This window comes from Tamandua tetradactyla, chromosome 19 (genome assembly GCF_023851605.1).
Source record: "Tamandua tetradactyla isolate mTamTet1 chromosome 19, mTamTet1.pri, whole genome shotgun sequence".
Lineage (NCBI taxonomy): Eukaryota > Metazoa > Chordata > Mammalia > Pilosa > Myrmecophagidae > Tamandua > Tamandua tetradactyla.
In genome coordinates, this window is record NC_135345.1 from 29,639,172 (window position 1) to 29,655,110 (window position 15,939).

The 15,939-nt window shown below is 33.0% G+C and overlaps 1 long non-coding RNA gene across 1 annotated transcript in view; it reads left to right on the forward strand.

The window, feature by feature from the left end:
• The window catches only part of LOC143663543 (uncharacterized), a 140,690-nt gene extending 125,058 nt beyond the window's left edge, over positions 1-15,632 (forward strand). The window contains exon 3 of the long non-coding RNA XR_013166022.1: positions 15,472-15,632. This is a non-coding gene — a long non-coding RNA (uncharacterized LOC143663543). The remainder of the gene's footprint in view (positions 1-15,471) is intronic.
• The last annotated feature ends 307 nt before the right edge of the window (positions 15,633-15,939 follow it).

A 15,939-nucleotide genomic window follows, 5' to 3' on the forward strand; every position in this document is an offset into this window, starting at 1 on the left:
TCAAAAATGTCTATGTCTCTATTTTTTTAATTCCCCTCATCTTAAACTCAAGTTACATCTATTTTAGATGGTCTAGTATTGTCCTGCAGCTCTTAGCTTCACTGGTCCTTTTTAAAAACTCATTTTTTTCTGTTTTTGTATTTGAGTTTGGATAATTCTAATAACCCAAATTCAAGGTCACTGACAATTTACTGTTATATCATGTCTGTAGGTTTAATTGTATCTAAGAAATTAAGAATTAGCAAACAATTAGGATGACTAAATAGTTGTATAGATGCTTTTTTTTTTTTTTACTTTGTAATGTATTGTAGAACAACTAAAGAAAATACCTGAAATTACTGAAACTCACTGAATTCTAAGCCTGATGATTTTGATAATGATTGTGTAACTATATAACCTAAATCATGTGATTGTAGACTCTTCCTGACTGGCTCGCCTTGTACCCTCTTATGTTGCTTTACGACTTTAGAGTTTTATGATCACAGTGAAACCTCCTTATGATTATTGTTGAAGGAGGCAGAGTCAGCTCAGAGCTAACTACAGACTATAGTGTTTATATTTGCTACTGTAATGATTATTTTCACTTAATTCTAGCTTAGTTCCATCCTTTACATGGCACCACAGTTGCTTATATTTGTTATTGTACTGGTTACTTTAGCTTATCTGCACTCCTTTATATTTTGTAAATTGTAGTTGTCTATACTTGCTATTGTAAAGCTAACACATCTACCTCTCCTTGTTTGAATCCATAAGAGCCTAAATTCTATTTGAGACAATTGGTTACTTCCTTCTCACAGAAATATAATTTTTTTACTTGGTTTTAAAGACATTACTTCATCTAGTTTTCTTTCTAAAATGATGACCACTACTTTTCAGGTTCCCATGCTACTTGTCCCTCAGACATCTTGACACTGAAGGCCCCAGGTTTCAGTTTTTGGGCCGCTTCTTGCTTCAATACTACATTTATGTCTTTGAGGATCTCATGATATGCAGGATTTTAAATAGCATTTTGCCCTGACATATGTCACTGAACTTCAAAACCATATATCCAACTGCTGATTGGGGGATTTTACTTGGCTTTCTAATAGGCATCTCTAAATCATATTCAAAACAGGAATATTCACCTCTTTATGACTTAGATGATTTTATTTTTTTTAGTTGTTTATACCTAAAACCTTGAAGTTATCTTTGAATTATCTTGTTTCATAAACAACCTTTAGTTTATCAGGAATTACTGTTTACTTTACCTTCATAATAGATCTCTTTTCATTGTTCACTATGACTTCAACTACGAGTCAAAATCACCGTTAGATCTTGCCAGTGTTGTTTCCATAAGCTAATATAGCTTTCTGCTTCTGTCATTGACCTCTTCCATTCTATTCTATCAGTTATTCTGTCTCCTCCCCTCACTCCTACCCTTCACCACTTTAAGATAAGCAAAGATCTGTCTGCTTTACTGACTTCTTAAATCCTCAAAATATATAATCGTGCATGGCGAGTAATGTGTGCTCAATACTATTTTTTGAAAAGAATGAATGAATACAATCTGGAAGAGGCTTATAAAACAAAATCACATAGAATTGAAACTTCTCACCAAACACTACCTCTTATTTGTACTTTAACAATAAAAAGCAGGTCATCAGTTACTATTTCAGGGGTAGCAGCTGCTGTTTTGTCAGAAGGGATTCAGTATAACATGGGATTAAGAGAGAAATGTTACATAATTCAAATTTTGTAAAGTGACAACTTTACAAAAGTTTTAGCTATACTACTTTACAAAAGCTTTAGCTATACTACTAAGTTCTTATGTATGCCTCTACCATTCATAGTTTTATATACATATGTATATATACATATATATATATATTTATGCATCTCCCACCTTTATATATATATATATATATATATATATAAATAGTTGGTCTGTTTATGGGCAGAGTTCTCAACCTTTTTCTACTGACATTTCTTCGAAGAATTAGGGGTTAATATCCTAAAGCATCTGTTGTATGTAATAAAGTAAGTTCTTTCTGATGCATCTAGAGTATTAGTTACAAATCAACTTTGGGAGAATTGAGAAAATTATCACTCAATTCATTGTCTCTTTTCTGTGGTTCAAATGAGAAATCTCAGTTGAGAAAGAACAGATGGAGATTGTAAATTGTCATGTCATATCAAACTTTATTGAGGTCTAATGTGTTCAGAGAGTTATATAAAATGGCTCAACTTGAGGTATTGATTTCAAATTTTAATTGGGATTTTATTGCAGAAAACCATTAAAGCATTTAGCTACCTTTACACATTTTCCTTTTATAGACTAAGTTTTCTTTAGTTACACACATTTGTTATATGACAAATATGCTAAATATTTAAACCCCCTATCATCTTAGGAAGCTTTGCCATTTGTACATGGCATGAAATTGCTCTCATGTGTGAGAATTTTACCAATGTATATTTTCTGAAGCTGTATGACGTTTTTATCACCACAAACATTATAACATTATTTCTTAATTCCCTTTTACAAATTTTCACTTTTCTGTGTGCCACTTTTTAACAAATCTCTAGAGAAGACAGATGCTAAGTTTGGGTAACTACCAAGTTTGTCCCTGAAATTGTGTATCATAGGGTATAACCAGTTTCCCGCCATGTTTTCTGTCATTAAAAATAGGTAAACCAATATAAATTACACCTCTTGTTACTTGCATCAATAAGGATCTTGGAATAAAAAGCTTGCAACTGTACTTATTGCCCTTCTGAAAAAAATTATTTGGTAGTTCATAAAGGAAAAAATCAACAATATATTAACTCAATGAAATTCTTCCACACACATCCTCACACTTGTCTTTTTCAGAATTATTGAGCTTTCAATAATTTTAGTATGATTAGTAATAAATCACAAAAGCATTGTTCCTCCTGTAATGAATGTGCATGACTAGAGAATAAGTCAGAAGATTATTCTTTAAAATTTTAACAGACATGAAGCTTTTTAGTGAACAAATGCAAGATGACAAAGATTCTTAATTCATCATGTAAACAAAAAATGCAAATTAATTTGGCACTCAGTATATACCTATTGAGTGAAATTTCCTTCTACTATCAAAAATAATAGTGTTCGTCTATATATTAATTTTGTGCTTTCATTTTTGTTTGGTTTGTTTAACTATCAACATATGTCATCCAGTATACGACTATGTAAAAATTTTAACTTATGCAGCATGTCTTCTGTTGCATTCCTGCCTGGGCCTGCATTGATAAAAGCAATCATTGCTAGTTCTCTCATTTGCTATCTTCCCCCGAACTCATTTTACCATCATGGCCATCATTTTAAAATTCAAGTCCATACAGGAAAGCAATGAACTAGCTATGTAAAGATATGGGGACCCAGAAGAAAAGCCAAACTGCTGTCTTTTCTGGGCTACTGACAGAGGAAATGGTCTTCTAATTCCAATTTGAAAAGAAAACACCAAGAGACCTCAATACAAATGAATGCATGCTGGTGTGGAAGCATGGACCATCTGAACAGTGGCCTGCAGTCCTGAATGGCTTCCCTAACTGGCGGAGGGCCTTAATGGTAAATGTAACTTGGGATTTGAGAGGAGAGAAATAAGAGTATCATATTTGTGCTTTGTAACTATTACAAAGTTCCATAGGATTGTTCTGAACAGAGAAATGAAAGGAGGAACAAATTTATTACAAAAAATAATGAAGACCTTATGCAGTCTGTTGGAAAGCTAAAGGTACATTGAAGAGATATTATGTAATTAGAATTGCTTTTGAGTGCTATATACATATAGCAAAGAGTTACTGTCTTAATTATGTTTGTTACAATATTGAATGCTAATAATGAAATGAAATATTTTAGCAGTCTTGAGAGTATTTTTTATTATGCTTTATTTGCTTAAGCTATATCTAACAATAAACAGTCTCATATTACATTAACTCTCTTTGAAATCCAAGATGGAAAGGTATTTAAATTATAAAAATATATAAAGTCAAAATATAAATATTCTCCAAATTAAAATTTTATTGCCACTTATTTCATTTATTAAAAATACTAAATGATATACAGAAAATATTTTTTGAAAAACTTTGTTCACTTACCAAATAAATTTTCTGCCCTCTTTATTCTCACTATAATCTTTAGCATAGCCATTAAATATCGATACTTTGTTTAAAAATAGAGACTACTTATTTTGTTTACTGCAAAAGTTGGTCTTTAAGTGCATATATGTGTTTTTCTTTTTCATAAACTGTCTAGTCTAAATAAGCATCATTGAGAGTATTTTTCCTTTGTACTTAAAAATGGTTGTTTTTATATTGCAAAGATACATTAACTATATTTTAAATGATATCTAGATACCAAAAGCAGTATTTCAATACTTGCTTTTATTCAATCAATCTAGCAAAGTTTAAACAACATGCAATTTATGTTTCCTACTGAAATAGAATATTTTTATTAAAAAGATTTTGTCTTAAAATTTTGGAAATAAAATAACAAAAAGAATACTTTTCTTTATGTCAGTCTTTTCCTCTGATATGATGGTTAGACTTCAGTCATAGAATACAGGGAATGCTCTTTTCTCCATAATTTCCATGCTCATGTAAAATTAACTACTCTTTCATGGAAGCAACTGTGCCTCAAATATATGCTATTTGATACACGTTACATTGAATCTCTGAACCAAAGTATTATAAAGGCACTTAGTGTTTTGATAAAAATTAAAGTAACAAAGGAAACAATGTTGTGATAGATGAACAATTTCTTTACTATCATTCATGATTTCTGGTTTTCTGTATAGCAAACTTTCACCAACCTTGAGATTCCCTGTAGGGGAATTATCTCTGAGCCTTATTGACTGGGAGGAGGAAGCTTTTCCTCTGTTGGGCTCCTCCTGCTGAGACAACAGGTATGCAACATTCCCCCACTACCATGTCTAATGTGGTGTGATCTCAGGTGGATAACAACACAGCTGTCAGACTCCTTCTCATTGGGGAGCTAAATAAATTAGCTGTCGCAGTACTCAGAGTTCCTAAGAGAAACTGAAGAACACTGTACTGTATGTAGAGATAGCAGTTTATTACATTCCTTACCTGTGATAATGTTGATCAAATTTGGTTCATCTATACAATCTCAGTTACCTTCCAGAGAGATCCTAGAGAAATATTACAGCCCTGGGGGCTTTAAATAATGCTCAAGTTGGAAAATAAAGAGGAATGTAAGCCCTGTAGAGATGAAAATAATATATTCTGATCAAGTTTCCAAATTATCAATTCTTTCTAAAAGTTTTCTTATTTAAACGAAAGCCAAGAATGATGATTATAAATCTTCCTTAAACATAGAATAAAAAATATAGCTTTCATGGAGTACAATAATTTATTATTTTATTCGCTGAATTTGTAAAGTAATTTAAAATGGAGCATTGCATTGGGCCTCAGACTCACCCAGAGAATGTGATAAGCTCTAGAAAGTGGAAAAGGCAAGAGAACAGATATTTCCTTAAAGCATCTGCAAAATGACATAGCACTACTGATGGTTTGAATTTAGTCTTGGAGGACTCACTTCAGACTTCTGAACTACACAACTGGAAGATAATATATTTGTGTCTTTATCAGCCACTAAGTTTGTGGAAAGTTGTTTCAGCAGTGACAGAAAAGGGACTATGGTCTCTTTCCTCTGTTTCTAAATTTATGGCATCTTATTATTGGAAGAAAGCATGTGTACGTGACATGACTAAAAGAGAATCGAACTGATTACTCATATATATATATATATATATGTATATATAAAGGTCAGTGAATTTTTAAAGATCCTTAAATAATTACCTTGTTAAAAATTGTTTAATAATGATCAGTTCATTATTTCTGAGTTGTTAAAATTAGTTTCTCAGAATAACAATCATTTCATCTGAAAATGACAGTCTTTCAACTTACACTAATGATTACATTCCGCGTAATTTTTATTTGAGAGTGGGATGCAAAGATGTTTTATTATTTCAAGGGTTGACACTTTGAAGTAGAATTAAATAATACGAATTACTTTGATAGATTTGCTTGATCCTGTTGCTTAAAGGAATGCCTCAGAGCATCCAGACTGATGTGTGGTATTGACACTTAGTTCTTTAGTATTGACTTTCGCTTTTTAGATTGATTGATCGATTTTATGGTCATATCTATTTAATTAATACAACTTAAATTTCATTTTTATTGTCCATTAATGTGTAATATGGCTATCATATGTGAACACAGTAATACTTTTTATCGTTAAGTAAAACAGTAGCAAAAAGTCCCTGAGTTTCAGGAATGAAATCTTCAGTCATTTATTTTAATAACTACTAGATTCAAATTGCTAATCATTAAACCTTTTGTTTGCATGTATTTTTAATCTTTTGTTTGCATGCATTTTATAGCAGCATGGAGATAACAACATTACTCTGTGCTTATAGCCTCAAACATGTGCCAGCAATTCTTCTAACTGCCTCACATCTATTATATAGTTTGATCCTCACCACAGTCCTGTGACAAAGATGTTCTATGACTACCTGTGTTTGGTACATATGAAAGCTGAGGAATAAAGATAAATAATTTAATGATACAGAGCAGTGGAGCCAGATTGATTCCAGTCTGATTTTAACCACTTTTGGTGTCAGGATTGTGCTTAATTCAGAAATGGAATTGGGAAGTTTTCCACAAATTCTGTAATGATGGCAGTATGCATACCACATAGATTTTCATTGATTCTATGAAATATCGTAGCTCAGACCTTATTGCTTATTTTGTTTTTTCTTTTTATGAAACTTTTTTTCTTTTATCCACATGTTACTTTGAATACGTATTTGGTTTTCTTTAGTTAAATGTCAGACTTTTCATTAAGATACTTATGGTGTGATTTTGCTACCTTTAATTAGTCTTGTAAATGAAGGAGTTTCTCATCTGCAGAGCGAATTATTTCTTCGGCTCAGAATGTATTTTTCCTATAAAAAATTGAATATTTTATTTTCAAAATTGTTCTTGACAATTTTCAAGTAATTTCAAGCAGCAGTCTGACAGAGGGTCTAACCTAATTCCAACCCCACCCTTGACTAAGTTTAAATCCAATTTTAATTCTAATGATAGCACTAACGCACCTAGGAGAAAAACTCTTCTGATGATTTTATCATTTTGATGGCTCACCTTGTATGCTGAGCTAGGAACTTAAGATTGTTCTCCCCATCACTGATTTGAGTTTTAGGACATTTTACTATGTTTCTAAAAACATAGAAAGAATTTTAAAATAATTGTTATTGTATTTTTGCTATTATTAACTCATTTAATTATTTCATGTATGTTTTTTAATCTCTTCCCTTAATATCATTTCAGTCAAATCTGTCTTGTCATTGTCTACCATCTTTTATGTAATAGGTTACAAGTTTTTATTCATTTTACAAGGAGCACAAATCAGGAACTCTATTTTACTTCTATTACAGTATAGTTTCCTGTAATACATCTTTTCCTAAAAGTACCTTCTGTGGCTTTCTACCAAGTGCTTGATTTTGTATCTGGTATCATGGGAACACTTCATAACCCACGCACTTATTTTTATTTTATTTTTAATTTATTTGACTGATGAAAATTTTACTCAAACAATGTTTTCCCCAGATGAAAAATGATGATTCTCTGATTCTCTACTCTTTACTATTGGATTTTAATACAATTCTCCTTTAAAATCTTAAGCCACAGACTAATTTAAGTTGGAAGAAATTTTGTTGCTTTGAAAGCAGACTTGAACTTAGAAACGTCAGTGATTAAGCCAAGAAATGGGCTTTTACTTTTATGACGATTCTCTTTCTACCCTTAATTCTAACCATTTTGAACAACTTGCCATTTCCCTGAAGAATCAGGCTTTGTAACAATTTGGTCTCCTTGCACTTACGTTTTTCCTCTCACTAAGTGTTCTTGTCATCTTTTGGCAACTAGTTAACTCCCACTCATCATTTAAAGGTAATTTCAAGCATTACATTTTGCTAGTATTTTTCTTTGATGTCTATGTCTGAACCAGATGATTCTCATTTCAAATTCCGTGGCTATGGGAGCATCTATCATACATTATACCATAAAAATGTATTTATCATTCTATATCCCCAATAGATCACATTTGGCTTACTAAAGCTTTTGAATTTCTGATTCAGATAAGAGCATGTTTTTTCTAAAAAAATGCACAAGTGAAAATACAAGAACAATTCTACATTGAGTTCCTACAGTTTCATTAATTCTCCAAACCTAGTGAAAATTCCTAGATGGGCTGCTGATTGTTACAGGGACCGGGAAGACATGTCTTATAAGTTTGTGATTTATTCAGCCATGAAAGAAAAACAAAATGAAATGAAACAAAAATCTCAGCATAAGGGAGATGGCTTCCAGACATACAGCTCTGTGCTACAATACATTTAGAAAAAAAATATGCAAAGTGCAATATTTGCAATTATAATAGGTAATTGTTAGGTCTGTCTTTGATGTTATTAGAAGCAGACATTCATTTACCCATCCATCAGTATTATCTTGAGCACCTACTGTCCAGTAGGCATTCAACATACCTCCTGACTCAGTACATTTACAACTACAGTGCATTCGTTAGCTTATTGTAAAGTACTATTCCTGACAGGACACAGATATTATCTTCTTCTTTGTGAGTATAATTTATCACGGCTACCGATATCTTTTTGAACAAGTGAATCAGCCTAAGGGATTTTATGGTTTCAAGACCAGATCATATGAAGAGAATGGTTTATGCTTCAAATAGGGAAATTTCAAGTGAATTAATATTGTATCAATACTGCATAGCTACGTGTTTAATAGGAGAGAGTGGCATGGCTCTTGTTCACCAGTCATTAACAGAAGAAGGGAGAGTCTGTTTCTCTTATGCTTGATTTTATCCCCAATACATATCACAGTCTCTGGTTCATAAGTGACGTTCATTGACTATTTTTGATTGAATAAAGAATAAATGAATACGTGGCAATATTGATGTTTAAGTTTATTACTTAAACTGTGACTATTTAGTTATGAGCAAAGTTCTATGAGAATATAGGCTCAGTTTCTTGTAGACTGAAGTCAGACAGAAAATATGGGAAAATGTAATTTTAATTTAGAATTGAATACTGCCACAGAGCTGGGGCTCTTAAGATGATCAGAACTGATTCTGTATAACATGGGGGTATCTACTTATTCAGTTTGTGCCTGTATAATTTTCATACAAAATGTTAAAATGGCACACACTAAAAATGAAAAAAAGAAAAGTATTTTCTCTACATGATTCAAAATGATCATTTTTCTGAATTCCTTTATTGAATTTATCATACTTCATTTTAATTTTGGATTTGAATGAAAAATTCAGTTATTTCACTTAAATTAACTTAAACTTATTGAGCACAGGGCGTGTTCCAGGAATTGTTCTTTATACTCCAACCTGCTCACATAATTCTTATTACAAACTTATGAGTTATTGTTTTCTTCATTTTACTGATGATGAAAATTAGTCTTAGACAAAGGAAATAATTGATTTCCTTGTGGTTTTACTTCTTAAGGTATAGAATGTGGATTTATCCGGGCTCTTTAACTCCCCACCCTTAACTACCATCTCTGTAGTTTTTCTCCAATAGTTTAAAGACAGGCTTCCTTATCTCTATACTTATAACCAGCATCTGAGGTAAGTTCTATTTTCAGTCCTTTGTACAGAAAATTAAAGATCAATTTTATTAGTTACTGTTCGTAGAGTTACACAAAAAAAAAGTGGAGGAAGAAAGATGAAATGCCATGCACGGTGGACATTAAATCCTTGGCATGACCTCTAGTGTTTGCAGAACTTGTACATAATGTGGTCATGACCGTCATCTGATTAATTTGTTAATTAATAATTTTAGCACTTGCAGGTGTGGCCTCATTCTCTACTGCCATACATTAAAAAAACAAGATTAAAAACTTATAGGTATTACAGTACTTTTTAGACTGAAAATATTCTTTCCAGCCATTAAATTATTTTTCATTTCTGTATGAATCTATCAATTTACATTTAGGAAGTGTCTGTTTCAAAGGAGATCAGGTACTTTAAATTTAAGTTTTACACTAGGATTTTTGAAAGTCACACTTTGTTAAGTTGCATGAATTACTGAGATTCACATTTCTACATGGGTTCCATGTAATTGTAGCCATCCGCATCCACTGGAATATTTCAAGTGTGTGATACCACAGCAGGGTCACTTATTTTGGGGTTAGAATGGGTTTAAATGCTTGCTTCAGAGGTTTCCTGGAAACGACACTTGTTGCAAATTAAGCCTTAGTGTTAAAGCACTTTAAGTGGGATTCTTTTTTTTCCCTTTAGAGCAAAGAAGTTCGCACAGCACTTTGTACTAGAAACACTGGCATTTGTTGACTTAGCCTTGTGCTCTGATTATTGTTTTAGAATTTTATTTTTTAATTCATTTAGACCCTTGCATCTTCTAAAAGTGCACAATCTGATTATTTAAAAATGAGGAAAATACTTTGAAAAAAAGGCAGCGTGACTTATTTTGCTCAAATTATTATTCTGGAGCAAAAAAAGAATGCTGAGGGATAGGCAGAAAGAAGTCATTTCAGCTCAGACATTTACTATTGACCTTCACATGCCATTCCCATCCCTAAGTCTAGTGATTCTAACCTGTAAAATGGGAACGGCAGTCTCCGCAAGCTTCTTGACCTTATTTGCCAAAATCAGAATGCATGACATGCTTTGGAAAGCATTATATAAACTATAAATTTTAAAATTGTGAAGTATTTTTGCTTATATGGTCAGAGTCATTTGTTCATTCATGAAGGTAACTGGTTAATGTTCCTTAACTCGGATGAACTCTATTGAAAAGATTGCCTTTCCACTAAGTAGGGCGAGGTGATTGAACTCAGGTGAATCGAAGTAAATCTATTTCCAAAGTGGAGAAAAATTAAAGGGCTTACTCAACCACAGAGTATTAGCAGTGTATTTTTTTTCTGCATGAGAGGCACCTACACAGTGCCTTGAAACTAGGAATTGTTCAGTAAATATCAGTTATTATTGCTATGTACCAGAAACTATGGTAAGAATCAATACATGAAAATCTAAGCTCTATGCTTACACGAAAACAATCAATCCGCACAACATTTCTATAGGATTCTTATGTTCCTTTCATAGCTGAGAAAATCAAGGGGCAGAAGAGTTAAGTAATTTTCCCATTAGCATCCCAAAATTTGGTGGTATACAAGTTACCATTGTATCATGTCCCTCAGTTTTGTAGATCACGAATTTCAGCCAGGATCAGTTGGTGTTCTTTTCTTCCATGTGACATAGACTGGGGTCACTTGGTTTTACAGCTTGTGGGTGGTCTGGTCTGGAAGTTTTAATTGGCTTCAATCAGATTTCTGGCACTTTGGTAGTAAAACCTTGAATGTTGGCTTTACTAGGCCACCCCTCTCTCCATGTAGTTTGAGATCCTTTCCACATGGACTCTCCAGCAAGGAATTCAAACTCCATACCTAGAGGCTCAGAGCTCCAAGAGGCCAAGACAAAACCTGCCAGTTGCATGGATTTGGGATAGCATTACTTATCCTGTACCCTACTGGTAAGGAAGTCACAGATCAGCCCACATTTAAAGAGACGAGAAAAGAATCCTCCTGTTATTGAGAGAATCTGCAGCCAAATTTAACCCACCACAATGTCCAGATTCTTTTTTTCTTTCCAAATATTCTATTTTTCCCAAATAGCTGTATCACATATTAAGTAAAAAAACTACTCTGAGGGTGACCTATCAGATGATACCTTCTTTCAATGTTTTGCTCCATTGTACAGTTATGCCCATGCACCTATTAAAGAATTTACCTGAGTTTTGCAAACCTCCCATGAAAATATGAAGTGATCACTCAAGTTCATTTGAGCCAAAATTTAATTGTCTTCATAATTGATTGATTGTCTGGACAGAAAATTTCTAGGTCAAATATTCTGTAACTTCATTTATACGTACTCCCCTTATGATCACAAATTGTCAAAGTACCTTAAAACAAATATTGAGTGTCTAACCATATTTTCATTGTAAATATTCATTGTAAATGTTAAATATACTGAAAAACCGGTACAATTTCCAAACTGCTCAGAAAACTTTTCTCTCTTCTAACATGCTAATTTCTTTTTCAGACTCTTAGAGCAAAACTATATAGAAGATTTCCAGATAAAATGCTATCTACTTAAATTTTTAAAATATATAATTTCAACATTATATTTTCTTAGCCAGTCTTTATCCCACAAATATTGTTCTCAATAAAATCCAGAGAATCGTTGGCAATAGTTACTTATGTGCTTCTCTGAAAGTGTGGATACTCAAATGCATTTAATTTATAATATCTTGACCCATCAGAGGATGTACCGTATAGATTTCCTAATTCCTTGATTGCTCTCTTAATAATACGCTTCAACTGCAGGAAAAAAATGTATTGAATGCAGAATTATATGCGACATTGTATTTGTCCCCTGCCCTGCATGAGTTTTCAGTTGAATGAGACTTTAAGAATGCATTGGCATGTATGTAATATAACAGAACCTGAAGATAATTCACTGTACAACTCCTTCAGCCATAAAGGATGAATACAGCTTCCACAATTGCTTCACAGTCCTTTGGGATTCTGTTTGTGGAGACTGATACTCTCCCCAAAGTTATATATACCTAAGTACTTGTGTTAGCAAGGGAGGCATTACGCAACTCGGAATCCTTAGAGTCTTTGGATATTCCAATCTTTCCAATAGCAAACAAGACTATGTTTTATGCCACACTGTCCTAATCATAATTTCTTCATTCCTACCAGAAATGATCTATTGCATGGCAGTTCAGTTGTTCTATGACTTATGACAAATTGCTTTGCTTAGCCAATTTAAATTTTTCTTTTTGTAAAATGAGTATTGTGATAATAACTTCCAACTGAAAGGGTTGGCATAAGAATCAAACGAAGTGATGCATGCAAATTTCAGAGCACAGTATCTACTATATAGCAAATTTTATTATATTTTACACATCATGCTTACTGTCTCAGAGATCTTTCTCTTATTAACATTCAGCATCCCTTACATAAGAAAATTATGCCACCATAATTAATTTCACATTTGTTTCTTCCTCTCTTTTCTTATTGACAGAAGTTTAAACTAATCTAATCTCCCATTTGGCCTTCATGCTATCACTCAACACCACTTTCTAAAAAAAGGATCTGATATATTTCTACCTTTCTTTATGACAATTAATAAGCTCTCGTTTCTTTCTAGGGCATATGTAACAAGTTATCACAGACTTAATGCCTTTAAGGAATGCAGATTTATTTTCTTAAAGTTCTGGAGGTCAGAAATCTTAAATCAAGGTGTTAGCAGGGCTGGATTCCTTCTGAAACTCTGAGATAAACCTGTTTCCTTCTTTGTTTCAGTTTCTAGTGACTGACTGTATTTCTCAGCTCATGGCCCCTGCCTCACACCCCTCCTACCTCTTGTTTCTTTTGTCACATCTACTACTGACTCTTATTCTTCAGCTTCCCTCTTAGAAAGATTTTTTTATTAAACTGGCTAATAAAGTGTTTTTCCTCCATTTCTTTTAATTTAATCACATCTGCAGAGTCTCATACCCTGGAAGGTGACATTTCTCAGACTGCTACAATACATTTTTTAAGACCCAACATAATTTGGTCTCAAACTGCCTATCATTGCACTCTCCAATCAATCCCAATATTCTAATTATATTCTATGACTTTAACATTATATGTTTATACACTGAACTATGCATCTGTCATTCACTTTAATATTATACGGATTTTCTCATACTCTTCTCATTTCATGAAATGCCTTTCCTCTACATTTTACACCCAGAAAAATTCTACTCATTTTCCCAAAATGCAACTAGAATTTTGGGAGTCTTTTATGCCTCCAAAATACATTGATATTTGTTTTTTGTTAAGACATATCCTGGTTGTGCAATAATTAAATATTTATTTTCCTATCTTTCTAGACTGTGAACAACTGGAAAGTTGGGGCCTTTTTAGTGTTCATTGTTCTCACGATAAACATAGAACCTGGCAAAAATTATGTTGTTTATGTGATTAATGAACCCACTTGCCTCTGCTTGCTTGAAAATCTGGATAGGAAATGGCAGTTTTGAGAACCATAGTTTATTGATTTATTACTCCTTATATCAGTCGGGGGTCTTAGTTATAAAAAAAGAGTCCTCTATCCCTGATTTGTAGAGAAACTGAATATAATAAAGAATGCTAGATAGCTCACAGATTCTCCTAAAAACAGAGGAATAGGCCTGGGGGTCATGCAGACAGGAATAATGGCCAAAATAATACATCTGGACTGCACCTGTGGGGCCCAGTAAGCTACTGTTGCTATATACAGACACCTAAAATCACATCCCACAAATGTTACCATTAGGAACCTGGCCACTGTTACCTCTAAAAAAGTATAATCTTCTCGCCCTTTTTGCCAGAAAGGACTCTGTGGAACTCAGGGGATAATTCTTCACATGTGAGCATCTGATTGGCAGAACCAATAGCATACACCTGCACCCTAGCTATATGGAAGGTTGGAAAAACTAATTTCTGTACTACCTTTGAGTCTAGTGAACACTTTAGGTGAGGAAAAAAAACCCAATTGAAAGTATTCAAAGTTGTTAAGTAGCTAAAGTATATGAGAATTTCAACTATGCCTTTAAGGAAAGGATGTAGAAACAGATAAGCATATTTTTAAATTTGCCTTACAGACAGAAATTGAAAATCAAAACTATGACTTACGGAATACTGACATTTTTCGTTTGGAGAGGTATTAAGCCTCCAAAGAAATGTTTATGTTTTTGTATTGTCAAATTGAAATATCCATTTTTATGTAAGGGTCCAGTCAACTGGGTAATGCTGTGGGACATGCACTTAGCAGGCGTATTGAACAGTGACTCATTTGCATCAAACAATGATAAAAGTTGTCTACTACGGTAATGGATAGTTCATTAGATTGGTAATAGAATTGTGGTCCATGTTCCTTTAGGTTACCCATCAAAATCCATCACTATGCTTTATACATGAAAGCAACTCCCTTTCTGAAGGGTTTAATAGTTTAATCCTATCTGAATTGATGCAGCTTCTTTTTTAAAGGACTGAAAGGCAGTGGGAAATTGGATTAAAACACTGGGCTTGGAAGACAATATTCTTATGTTGATGGACCACTTGATTAGCTAAAAATGTAAGAGAAGTAAAAACCTTCTTGCCTCCTCTTGCTGACATATGTAGGATTTAAGGGGTAGACTAAATGTCTTATGTCCCTCTGATTATTCGAAAAGAAAATTTTCTAAGCTTATGTTTTATAGACTGAAAAATAAAATGTCTAATACATTGTAAGTTAAATGTAACTTTTCCATGAGATATAGTGTTCTATTTTCTAAATGCAATAAATCCTTCCCTTTGTTTTTCTAGAAAATGTAGTTATGAAGCATTCAGAAAGGTTGGTTCCTGGTCCCAATTCCTCTGACCTTATGCAAGCAACTGATTTCTCCACTACTCATAATCCTCCACTCTAAAATAGAAGTGATTGTGTTGTTTTCCTTATGGCACAAGACTCTACTGAAATAAATGATTTATCAGGAAGTTATTTGTGGCCTAAATATTCTGTTATTATAAGCGTCCTTTCTATGTCTTTTACTTTCAAAACCTTAGCTAATGCAAAGCTTCAATGCCAAACAAATCATTGATAATTTATTGAAGAAACTGCCCTGCATAATCCAAATATATAAAGTAGCCTGCCACAAATTGTCCAGAGCAACTTTTGCTTATAGATATATGGGAAAATGGAATATGGGGAAAATCATTGGTGAAATTATGATGGTTTACAGATTTTTTTAGGCAACATTCTAGCAAGACATACAGACACATACAAATATTTCA